At 48.3% G+C, this 14564-nt stretch overlaps 1 protein-coding gene across 4 annotated transcripts in view; it reads right to left on the bottom strand.

Moving 5' to 3' along the window:
* PHACTR3 (phosphatase and actin regulator 3) overlaps nucleotides 1-14564 on the bottom strand; it is a 280165-nt gene that overhangs the window by 216608 nt on the left and 48993 nt on the right. The window contains exon 1 of one of the 4 annotated variants that reach the window (XM_021920863.2): nucleotides 11737-12632. The exons of the other annotated variants lie outside the window; for them this stretch is intronic. The gene's annotated coding sequence lies outside the window, so the exon portion shown is untranslated. Of the gene's footprint in view, nucleotides 1-11736; nucleotides 12633-14564 lie in introns of those variants that run through there. 4 annotated transcript variants of the gene reach the window in all.

The following is a 14564-nucleotide window of genomic DNA, read 5'->3' as shown; positions in this document are numbered from 1 at the left end:
CATAGGTAAATCTCTATATCCTATTGATGGTGTTCCTCTGGAGAACCCAGACAAATACACATGTATATATATGCATATATTATCTCTATCTATATCTTCTCCCCATATATCTATGTATCTATATTTATATCAATGTGCATATAGAGAGAGAGAAACACAGTAAAAGAAATCTGTTACAATAATGGCATAAACTTGGTTATAAGTCCTACTCCGCTGCTTCATTTTTGGTCCATTTTTATAATTTAGAAGCCAAATGCTTGATTTTCAAAAACACATTTAAGATCTTTTTGTGATGATAATGGTATTTGTCAGTGTTCTTGGAGTTCATCACATTTGCAGCCTCCCTAATCTAAAATAGCACTGCCCTTCTCTGAGATGCAAGGTAAAATTTACAACACTCTGATCTCTCTAGAAACAAGACTTAGGTTCTCCCCATGATTGCCTTCTCTACTACTGGTCTGATGCATGGAAACCTAGACTTCCAAATTCTCTTGAAAACCAAAGAGCTGACAGTCACTCACATTCTCATGTCATCACAATGAGCAGGGATGTGCAGCATCATCCTCTGCAGGCAGGGCAGGAACACTTTAGGTTGCTACAGTACCCACTCCTCCCCAGTGTCTCTGCACCCCAAAGTTAAGTTGAGCCGCTATTTCTCACCAAGACTGGTTGAAGACCGCCTGGCCCCAGGGGCATCTGCACTCTCCAGCCTTGCTCTATCCAGCTTACATCCAACCAGGTTGTTTGGGGAAATCTTTCTTCACTATCTTGACCTCCAACCCTTCTGTGCACATGACCTAGCCCAACTAGAGAGAAAGTTCCTTGACAGTAGGATAGTAATTATAGCCAACACAGGGATAGTTGACATGTCCTGAGTCCATGTGATGTGCTAAGCATTTCTACACTGACTGTACTTGATCCTATCAACCATCCAAGGTCAAGAATCTTTCCCAAGATTGCTCAACTGCTGAGGGCCTGACACAGGGTCTGAGACAAGTAGGTCTGAATCCAGATCACAGCTCATCAACCCATCTGCTATGTTCTACTGGCCTGTTGCACACCCCATAGCCTCAGCCCCAGCAGGCACAGGATGAAGAGTGCCTGTTTTTCACTATTCCATAGAGCTCTCTCTCACAATGCCAGAATTGGAACTAGGAAAGCCTCTGTTGGCCTAGGGGCATCATGGCCAGGTTTGCAAGGCTTTTTTCCTGCATTATCATGGAGAATATGGAGGAGGAAAGAGAAGAGGTTTCAAAAATTTATATCCCAGCACCGTCCATTTCTTCCACGAGTCTAAGAGAAAGGAAATGAAGATAGTAAAATAGAAAGTCAGATAAGGGGAATTAACACCTGCTACTGCCTTCCATACATGTGCATCCCCCTTCTCCTCTCCTCCCTCAGCAGTACCCAAGGTTGGCATCAGGTTGGGAACTGAGGCTCAGAGAGAGGGATTAACTTGCACAAAGCCACACAGCTAGTAAGCTATAGAACTAGGACTCAACGCCAACACTCTTTGTGCCTGCCTCCCAAGACTCCTCAAAGTCAGCTTAATGAATATCCTCTTTCAATTGGCCAACCCAGAAGAGGCCCAAGATAGGAAGGTGGGGAGAAGAGAAGAGAGTCAAGTTGGCTGGAGGTCACACCATGCTTGTTCCCTCTTGGAACTTTGTGTGGTCAGTAGAGCCTTCCCCTGACTGTAACCAGACCACTGTGGTGAGGTCCTCTTGGCCAAGAGAAAAGAACAGACAGGTGTGTAAAGCTCATCCTGCAGGTGTTCCTTTCTCCAGGAGCTAATGTCAGCAAATTGGGGGGTGTGCAAGTAATTCCCCCCTCAAAAACTATGTCTTTGTTTCCTCTTCAGATGACTGTCCTTCCAGCTACCTGTCCTTACACCACTGTCTTTCCAGCTGCCTGGACTTCTACCCACTCATCCATCCATCCACCCACCCACTCATATATCTACCTAGCCATCATCAACCCATCCATCCATCTATCCATCCATCCATCCATCCATCTATCCATCTCCATTTATCCATCTGTCCATTTACCTACCCATCCATCCACCCACCTATCCACTGGTACAGCTACCTAGCCATCATTCATCAATCCATTCACCCACCCATCCACCCATTCTCCAATCCATCCACCTATCCATCTATCAATCTCCATCCATCCATCCATCCATTCATCCATCCACCCACCTACCCACCTATCCACTCATATATCTACCTAGCCATCATCCATCATCCATTCATCCACCCATCCACCCATCCATCCACCCAACACTTATTGAGACCCTACTGTGTATAAGGCATAGACAAGGGATGGAGAACAAACTGGATACTGTCCCTGTCCTCCCAAGGCTATGGCTTGCCCCACCTAACATAGCTACAACTACTAAGAACTTGAGTAGCAATTAAATGACAGTGTTTCTGAGTACTACAAAAGCACTTTCAACATGTTAAGACAGCTTATAACAGCGAACCCCACCTGGTTGGTAGGAGGAGGGGTAGTGGTGCAGGTGTCAAGGAACCCAGGCAGCATTTAATAGCCCCAGTGGATGCACTGGGGCTAAGACCTTGGGGCCAGAAGCAAAGCAGCCTGGATTCAGACCCTGGCCATGTAGTTTTCTGTTCCCACACTTCCCTGGGCCTTAGTTTCCTCATGCTCAAAATGGGGATAATAATGGGAACCTCTTAGAGCTCTCATGAGGCTTCAGGAAGATAAAGTATGTAAAGAACTATGTGCTTGGCAGATAACAGCAGTCCCCCAAGAAAAATGGTAGCCGCCCTCATAGAACCACCACTGACCCTGTCTTCTAGCAACTTCTCAACAAGCAAAAAGAATGCACCCATATCAACCACAATAGGGAATAAAGTTTTGCCAAAAGAATGACTCCTCCCTCCCCGTTGTTTGTTGGTATTTTTTATAAATGTTTTCTTTCTTTATTCTAGTACGTTGGTTGATTAAGGATCACTCCAAATTTGTTCACGTTGGGCAATGTTTGGGTTGAGGATAGGGACAGGAATCAATGACAGGGTCATCCTTTTTAAGGAGTGAATTCCCAGGAGAAGTGCATCCATTATAGACATGAATTTCTATGGAGCATTTAATGTGTGGCATTTTTACCAGCAGTGAACTTGGAATTCACGTGAGCTAAGATGTTTTGGCCTGGCCAACTATGTAATCCCAAGAAAGGACAAACAGCAAGCATGGCTAGATTTAAAACACAGGTCACTAGAGGACACACTTACAGACCAGGCCACCCACCCACATCGTGATGTCTTTAACCTACAGCAGAAGGGCCAGACCACAGGGCAACAGGGAAAAGGCATCTGCCAGAGACATGGCTCTAGCAGAGCTGGTCAGGAGCTGTGGGAGAACCCCGAGGATTCAGAGGGTCCAGCTCCAGCAGCCCTGAGTCCTGCTTCTGAACATAGAACAGACCCCATACAGGAAACAAAGCCACACACCTGCAGAGGTGTGGCAAGCTGGGGCAGACAGCCCCACGGGGAGCCTGAGGAGTGGGTTGCTTTGGAAGCATGGCAATTTCCTTGCCTAGATCATTCTAAAATTCTCCTGGTCACCTTGGATCAGAGTCTGTGTTGGTGAGATAACAGCCTGCACCCATCAAGGGCTTTCAACAGGGCCCTTAGCAAGCAAAATCTTCTTTGCTTATGATGTTACTGAATGTAGAAATACCTACACTGTAACATATTAACAGAATAAATAATAGCGAACTCTCATGTAGCAACTATCTTCTAGACACTTTCTGTTTATCATCTTTGCTCTGTATTTTTCATCACTGTATTAATAATCATTGCTAATAGTACAGAAAACAGCCATCATTTATCAAGCATCGGTGAAGTATCTGAATTGTGCCAGGGCCTTCATACACATCTCCATTTCTCTTTACAACAACCTTGCGAAGTAAATATCCTGATATCAATTTGAGAGCTGAGGAAACTTAAGCCCTGAAATGTCACATAACTTTGTCCAGAGCCTCACAGCCAATAAGCAGAGCCCAATTCCAGACCAGGTCTTCCTGGCCATCTCCCGCACCCTCCCCTCCCCATGCCTCCCATGGTGGGCTGACCAGGAGTGTGAGCTCAGGTGGCAACATGCTCTGTTCAAATCCAGACTATGTCCCTCACCCACCAGGACTTGAGAGAGTTCTAAGTTTCTTCACCTGTAAAATGGGGATAATAGCACCTGGCTCCTCAGGTGGTTATGAATATTGAACGAGCTAAAACCTGCTAAGCTCATAGTAGGCCCTCAATAAATCAAAGTGCTATCAAAGTCTGCTATCTGCAGACCTGATCCATGCCCCTGCTAAACTGTCCAAAGACTCAAGAACTGGCTTATGACCACTGGCCACACCCAGAAACTAAAAGAAGCAAGAGAAATGACCAAAGATATTTCCAAGCAGTGACTTCTCAGAACATGTCTTTTTAAAAATAAATAAAAGTGATGAAAATATAGACAAGTAATTTTTCACCAGCAGATTGGCACAAGGAAGAAAGATGGACAAGATCCAGCATTAGCTAACGTGAAGGAGCAGCAGCTTCTAACATTTTCTGTAGAAACATACATTGATCAAAGTCTCTTAGGAGGACCTCATGGCCACTCTGGACAAACATGAAAAATACAGAAATACTTCACAGCAAGGACACTCATCACTGAGCAGCTTAAAACAGTCCCCAACTGCGTGCAGCCCAGTGAGCTGCCCAGAGAGGCCAGTGCACACTGAGCACCCTGCAGCCGTTAATCAGGATAATATGAAGCTCTGTGTAGTCCCTGTCCCAGTAGAAAAGTGGGGGCACACCCCATGCAGACATTATGACTCCCCTCTTACGCACCATACAAATATTTGAAAGTGACAGCAAATGTACCGCTCAAAATCCTTTATCTCTACAGCATGGGATTAAGACATCTTAACTTTTTTCTTCATGCTTGTATATGTTTACCAAATAGTTCACATAAAAGAGTAAGTTCAATTTTTATATTTACAGATGCTTTGAATCAGCAAAAACATACTAAAGAGCAAGGAGCAGGCCAGGCGCGATGGCACATGCCTGTAATCCCAGCACTTTGGGAGGCTGAGGCAGATGGATCACCTGAGGTCAGGAGTTCGCGACCAGTCTGATTAACATGGAGAAACCCCGTCTCTACTAAAAACAAAAAATTAGTCGGTCATGGTGGCACATGCCTGTAATCCCAACTGCTTGGGAGGCTGAGACAGAAGAATCGCTTGTACCTGGGAGGCAGAGGTTGCCGTGAGCTGAGATCGTGCCATTGCATTCCAGCCTGGGCAACAAGAGTGAAACTCTGTTTCAAAAAAAAAAAAAAGAAAGAAAAGGAAAGAACAGAAAAAGAAAATGCAAGGAGCAGCCTCCTCCCTTTCTTTTATTTCAGCCAAAGCCGGCACCCTCCACCCGGCACTCTGAACGGATTCTAGAATGGGGTTGACTGGTTCTCTACTCTGAGCTGGCGTGCTGTCACTGCACTGCCCGATATGGTCACCGTTAGCCACAGGTGGCTATTTAAATTTAAATCAATTACAGCTAAGTAAAATTTTAAAATTCCATTCTGAGGTTGCAGGAGCCACATCTCGAGTGTTCAGCAACCATTTGCAGCCAGCGGCGCAATCCCGGGCAGCATGGCACAGACCTAGAACATTTCCATCATCACAGGCCGTTCTGCTGGACGGCGCTCACCTATAATGAGGCCTCTGACAGGAGACCCGAGAAGATAAAAGCACAAGAGGCTGCCTTGAGGGCAGGGAGCAGCGATTTTTGTTTTCTATGAAGGGTCAGAGAGTAAACAGTTTAGACTGGGAACATTTTCTGGGAAAATGCTCAATTCTGTTGCCGCGGTGTGAAAACCACCACAGGCCCTTCATCCACAAAGCAGCGGCCGGCCAGGGTGAGGGCTTGCTCCTCCTTGTCCCAGCGGCTGTGATTAGATGACCATCACCATTCACGGCCAACACCCCTAACCTGTTACTCTGTGGTGGGCACCACATGAAGTGTTTTACCTGCATTTTCTCATTGAGTCTTCACTGCAATGCAACCAGGTGAATACCACTAGCGCGCCCATTTTATGAAGGAGGGAACTGAGTTGGAGACATGATGTAACCAACCTAAATGGAGAGGCTGGGATTCAAACCCAGCTCTGCCTGATTTCAGAGGCTGCACCTGCAACCATAACACTTCGTCCCTCGTGAGAATTAAAACATTGCCTGAAATATTTCTGGCCCCTAGAGCATTAAGATACGGCTTTGCATTACAAACCCTTCCAGGGCTCATAAAGTCTGAATCCATTATATCTACCTCCCAGGCGATAAGGTGAAGACCGAAAGCTGGGCGCTGAACGGTGATGGAGTAAGCAGAACATCAGTATTTAAACTGAGCAGAGGAATCATGTAAAAATTTGACATTTCCCAATAATGTTATACAGTTGAGTGGTTTGGGAGAAAATATTCTTCGGAAAAATCAAAATGATAATGAAGTTAGGAACCTATTAGTTAATCTGTTACAAAGTCTTTGGCTTTGTAAGAACCTCCTAAATAATTAATCGTGTTATCCATTAACCTCCGCCCTATTACACCACTCAAGGAACCAGAGTCTAGAGCCACAGGAGGTAATACATTGTGAGCATGGGGTGACTCATTATTAAAATTAAATATGTCATTAGCAGCTCCTGAGAATACCTTTTCCATGACTTACAGAGCCCTCCACAACACAAAAACCCAGGCCATATTAAAGTGTCCAGGCAAGTGAGCTTCTATTTTTTTTTTTATTTCCTCTAAAAAACAAAAACGAAAACAAAAACAAACAAACAAACAAACGGGATACACATGCAGAACGTGCAGGTTTGTTATACAGGTATACATGTGTCATGGTGGTTTGCTGAACCCACTGACCTGTCCTCTAAGTTCCCTCCCCTCACCCCCCTACCCCTCAACAGGCCCTGGTGTGGGTTGTTCCCCTCTCTGTGTCCACGTGTTCTCACTGTTCAACTCCCACTTATAAGTGAGAACATGTGGTATTTGGTGGTCTGTTCCTGTGTTAGTTTGCTGAGGATGATGGCTTCCAGCTTCATCCATGTCCCTGCAAATGACATGATCTCATTCCCTTTTATGGCTGCATAGTATTCCATGGTGTATATGTGCCACCTTTGCTTTATCCAATCTATCATTGATGGGCATTTGGGTTGTTTCCCTGTCTTTGCTATCGTAAACAGTGCTGCAATCAACGTACATGTGCACGAGTCTTTATAGCAGAATGATTTATATTTCAAAACCCTACTTCCACGAAAAAAAGCCTAATCTCTAGGCCGCTCTATGTCACTGGGAGTGTGACAGGGCCCCCCAGAAGCAGAGGCTATAGGTAAATTTCTCCTCTCGTCTCCCCATCAACTCCTACAATCCTCCCCTTCCTGCCCCCATGCACCCCAGGATGAAGGTGGGGGACAGAGTGCAAAAGCAAGAGCACTGCAGGTCAGTGTTTCTCAGACCCTGGGTCCGCCTGGGAAGTACTGGGATACTCCACTTTGAAGCAGCTTCAGGAAATTTCGGTTAGGCAGAATCCCCAAAGAGTGATGGGGAAGATGGGTCTCCCCGGGACTGGGCATGAGCTTAAAGCAGGCAAGGGAGAGTGATGTGAGGGGAAGTAGGGGGGCATTTGGATTCCAGCCTGCGCACTTTCATGAGCCCTGTGATCTGGGCAAAGCCACTTCCTTCCTCTAAGTCCCTGTAATAATCAGAAATGGCAGAACCCCAATCAAAGCCGCTGAAGCCTGAAAGGGAGGAAGTGTTTAACTGAGAAGCCTGGGGGTGCATCAGCTTCACACACGCTGGATCCAGGGATGCAGATAATGCCATAGGGAAATCAACCCTCAAAATGTCTTTGCTCAGCTTTCCTTTGGGCTGGTTCCAGTCTCAGGCAGGCTCCACCTGGGTTGGAGAAAATGGCCACCAGCACTCCAAGCCCACATCCGACCAGCTCTGTGACTTCTTGTGGAGGGAAAACAACTCGTTCCAAAAGCTTCAACTGAAGTCCTAGAACAGATCCTCATTTATGAAGCCTGAGTCATGAGCCCACCTAAGAACCAATTTCCAGGGGCAGAGACCGTGGAGGATGATGGTCAATTCCACGTGGATACAGATGGAGGAGGTGCGCCTTCTCCCAGCCATATGCAAGGGGCCTGAGGGACAGGAGTAGACTACCAGGACCTCCCCTGGCTTTGCTGTTCAACCCCAGCACATCCCAGGATGTGACCATCTCGGGAACCCGGATCGGTGGTAGAACAGAGTCAGCACTGCCCATGGCTCATCATGGCCTATGAAGGGCATGTGGTAGCATTAGATGAGAGGCCACCAGCCACAGCCCAGATGATACAGTCCCCGTACATCCCACACACCGCAGGGTGAGGACGATGGGGAAGCAGGTTCAGAAGCAGGGACACTCCAGGTCAGTGTTTGCTCGGGCCCTGGCAACCTCCCTCCTGGGAAAGGACAGAGGCTACCACAGGCCGGGACCAGATGCCACTCCACAGGGGCTTCTGGGAACACAGACCTCAGCTCTGAGGACCACAGGCATTCCCGTTCATACAGCCAGAGCCCCAAGCCTCAGCCCAATCATCCATGCCAGCCTGGGGTGACGTTTCCTAAGTCCCTTCAAAAATGAGGACGACACAGTGAGGCATTTTGGGGGCTGGCTCTGTGTCCTCGTAAAGACTGTCCTCTGTTGGAGTATAAGGCCTTCCTGACTCTTTGGATGTGAAATTCCATTTCTTTTAGGAAATACTGGTGATAACAGGGTTATTATTATACTATTGCAAAACCAAGGATGTTGGGGTTTTTCTTCATTGTTGTTTTTAAACAACGCAAGTTGACCAAAATATAAAAGTTGGCAACTCCTGCCCACCCCTTCTGCCTCTGTCAAGCCCCCTATAAACTGCACCAAGACAAAGTCCTACCTCTCTCCTCCCTCCATAACTACCCAAAAACTGTCACTGCAAACAAACCTCCCTCCTATGTCCCTGCAGAAAGGCAGGTACTAAGTGTCTGCTGTTGCTGAGGGCTAGGGGAGAGAAGAGTGGGGCATCTGAGCAGCAGCATCCCCCAGAAGCTCATTAAAAATGCACAGTCTCAGGCCCACTCAATGGATCAGAATCCACATTTTAACCAGATTCCCAGTGACGTGTATGCACACAGAAGTTTCAGAGGCGCCGGACCAGACTTTATCCAAGGACCTCGTCTTGATCATTATGGCAACCGAGGACCCCTAAGATGGGCATCTGCCCCTGACTTTTAGCCCCTGGGCATTCTCCCCTGAGCATGGCTTCTCTCCCAGTATGGGAGGTCTACACCTCTTTCAGCCCTGCTAAACCCACACTTCGACTTCCATTCCATGATGACAGCTAACAGTCATGAAGCTGGTTCCACATGCCAGCATCCCTGGTGGTGGTCACTTCAACTCCAGAAGCCCCACAGACCCATCCCTTCTTCATGAACGTTTTACCAAATCCCTCCAACCACCCCTGTCTACCCTGCATATGTAACTTTCCTCCTCGAATCCCCTAGAACACCGAGAACCCTAGAGCTTCCTTGATAAGCCTAAGGACCCTCTGCCCCTGAGTCAACATTTCTCATGCCTCCCTCCCCACTTCGACAGTACAAGCTCCTTGAGGGTGGCTGGGACTGGATCCCGCCTCTGTGCAAGGACCCCCACCCCAGGGGCACTTCCTCTAGATGGTGCTGGGTAACCACTCACCCCAGGGGCACTTTCTCTAGATGGTGCTGGGTAACCGCCCACCCCACGGGCACTTCCTCTAGATGGTGCTGGGTAACCGCCCACCCCACGGCACTTCCTCTAGATGGTGCTGGGTAACTGCACCACCCGGTATCTCCCCAACTTCACTCTCGCGTCACCACTCTCACCACTCTTATGGATGTTGCTCTAATAGAACCACTTGGTCGAAAATGAATATAAAGTTTTCTTAAGAAAGTTTAAAATGAAAACTTGACATCTACTTTAATGGAAATGCAAAATTTTTCTAATGAAAAATGGAACAGGCTGGGCATGGTGGCTCAAGCCTGTAATCCCAGCACTTTGGGAGGCCTAGGCGGGCAGATCACCCTAGGTTAGGAGTTTAAGACCAGCCTAGCCAACCCCATCTCTACTAAAAATACAAAAATTAGCCAGGTGTGGTGGTGGGCACCTGTCATCCCAGCTACTCGGGAGGCTGAGGCAGGAGAATCGCTTGAACCTGGGAGGCAGAGATTGCAGTGAGCCAAGACCACACCACTGCACTCCAGCCTGGGCAACAGAGTGAGACTCCATCTCAAAAAAAGAAAAAAGAAAAATTAAACAGACATATATCTGATATGAACGTTCTTTATAAAATTAATAGTTCATTTACTGCCTAAAATCATCTCACACACTGCCAGGAAATCAGTGTCATGATTGACACTAATGAGTTGACTGGACAGTGGCGACCACCAGGACACACTCACCTGCGGGCTGGGCTTTAGGACCTGGCCCTGTATTCATGCATTCTGCAGGAGTGTTTCTTCTTTCCTTTGGCTGCATGGAACCCCCGGTCTACAGCCACACCCGCGGGTGTCACTTAATGCCATCATGGGGAGTTGGGTGCTTCCTTCTAGTGACTTGCCATCAGTCACAGTGGGAAGACAGAAGGCCACAGTGGCGGTCTTGACAAGCAGGACACTCATTCAGTGCCACCCACTGCAATTGTGTTGAGGACAATTGTGAGATTAAGAGAATTCTATTTCATGAGCACTAAGCTCCAATTCCAGAGAGGCAACCATTGTTTATTCTGCTCCATTGTCTGACAAGGAGCAGAAGACGGAAGCCTCCAGATCTTCTGGGGACAGGCATGGAGCTCACACCCTGGAAGGGCAGGATGATCATGTGAAGAGAACCAGGAAGAAGGCGACCACTCACGGCCACAGAGAGAGTCCTGGGACAGATCCTGCCCTCACGGCCCTCAGAAGATCGCCCAGCTGACACCTTGATTTCAGACCTCCAGCCTCCAACACTGCGAGAGAGTAGGTTTCCGCTGTGGAATTCCCCAGTCTGCAGCACGTGCTAGGGCAGCCACAGGAGATGGGCTCAGCCAGAACAGGGGAGGGAGAAGGGGAAGGCTGGGCCTTCTCGGGCAGCCAGGGCCTTCCTGGGAAGAAGGGAGATGGGGCAAAGGCTTGAGCCTCCACAGGCACCAGAGAAGCAGAGGCCTGGGGACCAGGAGGAGGCTGCCCCTGCCACCAGAGCATGGTGGGGGCACGACATAGAGAAAAGGAACCAGGTGGGCAAAGGCTGGCCCCGAGCCAGCATCCATGCACGTCGCCCATGCCACCTCAGGAACCAAGGGGCCTGGCACCTCATTATTTAAAAGTTAAGCCTCACCTGGTTGTTGTGAATCTATAGATGTGATAAAATTTCACACAATTATTCACTGAAAAAAACAGCAAAAGTGCTTATAAAACCTGGTAGAATTCCCTAAGGCCTCTGGTTTAGTTAACGTCACTGTACCGACGTCCACCTCCTGGTGCCAATCACTGAACCGCGGAAAGGTGGATGCTGTCATTGAGGGAAGCTCTGCAACCCCCATGTGAGTCTAAAATTATTTCAAAAAAGTTTAGAAAGTGTAAACAATTGTGCTAAAAATAAAAACAAACAAACAAAGAAACCAAAAACAAGGTCTAACCTCTGTGGCTCTTCCTGGCACAGGGCTGCGGCTTCTCAGTCCTTTTCCCAGCCTTTCAGGGTCCCGCAAATCCATCCTGCTCTGGCCCACCTAGTAGGTGCTGTGGGGAATCCTCCAGAGCACAGGCAACAGGAGAGGTCTCGAGACCAACCAGGAGCCAGGAGAATGAACTGATCCTCTCCCCCACTTTGTGTTTCTTTGTGTTTTTGTGAATTTTGTCAACCAGAACTCAGGGAGAGAACAGGACTCGCCTCTCTCCCCGGGAGCCAGGAGCCAGAAATGCCTGCACGTGGCCCCATGCACGGCTGCACTCCGAGGGCCAAAGCCTCCATTCATGCGCAGGCTGCGGGGACAGCACAGCGCTTGCTCTCTGTGAAATGCCCGATTTCAGCTTGCAGCCATCACTAGCTTGCACAGCATCCCTGGCCTGCCTCAATGGCAACCCTTGTCCCTGAGAAGCACAAAGCCGCCTCTGCTTGGGAGCCAGGGCTGCAGCTGGGGGGCGTCTCCACCCCATGACTGGGCCCATTCTTCCCCAGCACACAGGCGACCCTGCCAGGGAACACGCATGGCTCGGAGCTCCCAAGTACTCTCTCCTGGCAAGTGAGGAGTGTAAATAAATCTTGGGAGGAGGACATGAGAGAGAAACACAGTCCCCGGAGGACAGTATTCTGGAGTGGCCACATGAGTTGGAAACTTCTACGCTGAAGCCTTAAGAGGTTGGTGAGTTTCCTGTCACTGAAGGCATTCGAGCAGGGACAAGAATTTTCCTGGGCAGGGATAGGCTAAGGAAGGGGCGGAAGGAAGCAAGCACGGCCTGGATAGGTGGATGGATGGAGAGATAGATAGATACACAGATTGATAGATAATGGTAGATGATCGATTAGCTGATAGATGATAGATTATAGATATATTGAAAAATAGATGATAGATCTATTGATACATAAATAAAAATAGATAAATGATAGATTGATGGCTAGATGCTAGAATATAGATACATTTATAAATTGATGATAGATACATAAATAGAGATAAATGATAAATATATGGATGACAGACACATACATAGATACGCAGAGGCTTCCTAAGCAGGAGGGCATCACTGAGTCACAGATGCAGGTGGGCACCTGACCTAATCAGTGTTGTCCAGTCCCAGATATCTCTATCCAACCACACACGTCTCCCCATCGCCAGGTACAATTTCCACCTGGGGATCTGATAGGTCTCTCAAACAGAACCTGTCCAAAGCTGAACAGAGCATTGATTTGCCCAGCCCCCATCCTGCTCATCTCAATGGCTCCTCCCCATTGCTGCCAGAACCTCTCCATCCTTCCAGCTGCTCAGGCTGGAACCCTTCGAGTCATCCAGGGCTCTTCTCTCTCATGCCAGCCACCTGATCCCTCTCACACCACACCTAGCTCTACCACCATCTTAAGTGGATTCTCCGAAAAGCAGAGCTGCAGGCAGGCTTAGGTGCAGGTAGCTTATTTGGGAGATGTCTCAGGAAGCAGAAGCAAGGGAGCAAGGAGAGTGAGGGAGGGAGGAGGGGCAAACCCACACACAGGTGCATTTCCCAGGTCACAGCTGTAGGCAGCAAGGCTGCATTCTGTGAAAGCTCCAAGAAGCACCCACCTAAAGGATGCATGCCCAGGATGTTTACTCCCATTCCGTCAGCTGAGGATTGTCCTTCAGCCATTAGATCCCCTAATGTTCTGGCTGCACTTTGATGCTTGGGAGAATATCCACAGCACCGGGCTAATGGCTGTGCTGTGCTGGAAAATGTTTGAGTGTTGTAAGGGAGCTGATATGTACATTTGCCAATTGCCATGGTGTAAATATTTCCCCCTGCGGCCAGCTTGCATTATTCAGGAAAATGTAACCACCTGTTCCAACACAGCGCTCATCACCCAACATACTGGTTGATTGAAGCCACAGCTGAAGACCAAGGCAGAGTTGGTCCAAGGAGTTGTGATGCAGGCACCAAAAACATCTACTGTGAACAAACTGCTCCAAACCACCAGCATCTCTGACTAAATGACCTTCGAATCCTCCCTTGCCCAGCACAATCTCATCTCACACTGCAGCCATTCAAATGTCCTTCAACGGGCAGCTCTGAAAATAAAGCCCAGGTCTTCCCCCAGGCCTTGGCACCTCCCCAGGATCCTCCCCTGGCCACCTCTTGGCATTGTGGGCATCAAAAACTTGCCCTTCTCCATCACTCACTCAGATTCCCTGGTCTCCTTGTTCCTCCCGCACCCAAGCACATGCCTGCTGCAGGGCCATTGCACCTGCTGTTCCTGCTGCCCTAGTGCTCTTCTCAAGGGTAGTCACATGACCAGCTCCCTCACTTTGCCTGGTCTCTGCACAGATGCCCTGCTCTGAGGTCCTCTCCGACCAACGATCACAGACAGTCGGGCTCTCCTCCCTGCCAGTCTCATTCCTCCAGCCTCACTTGATCATCATTCAAGGCATCTATAACCACCTAGAGTCCTATCACACATCTATTTCTATGCTGTCTGTTTCCCCTCATCCCACAAGACTACTCACTCCATGAAGGGAGACATCAGTCATCACCACAACCTGCCACATATAGCTATATGCGAACTCCAAAACCAGTGACAGACTTAAAACAGGTGTCCAGTAAATATTTGTTGAATGGCTGGTGACCATGAATTCTGGATGGAGAGTTCAGATTGGTTTCATTTTTAAATTCCCTGCAGAGTATTGCAAATAATATGTCTGGCTCTCAACTCCTGGGTCAGATGCCCTCTACAGTTTGGTCCAGCCCTGGTACCCCAAGGTGGGTTGGCCTCTCCTCAGCACAATGG

This window comes from Papio anubis, chromosome 16 (genome assembly GCF_008728515.1).
Source record: "Papio anubis isolate 15944 chromosome 16, Panubis1.0, whole genome shotgun sequence".
Taxonomy (NCBI): Eukaryota; Metazoa; Chordata; class Mammalia; order Primates; family Cercopithecidae; genus Papio; species Papio anubis.
Note: the sequence above shows the minus strand (reverse complement) of the source record. Positions and strands in the feature narration are given on the sequence as shown.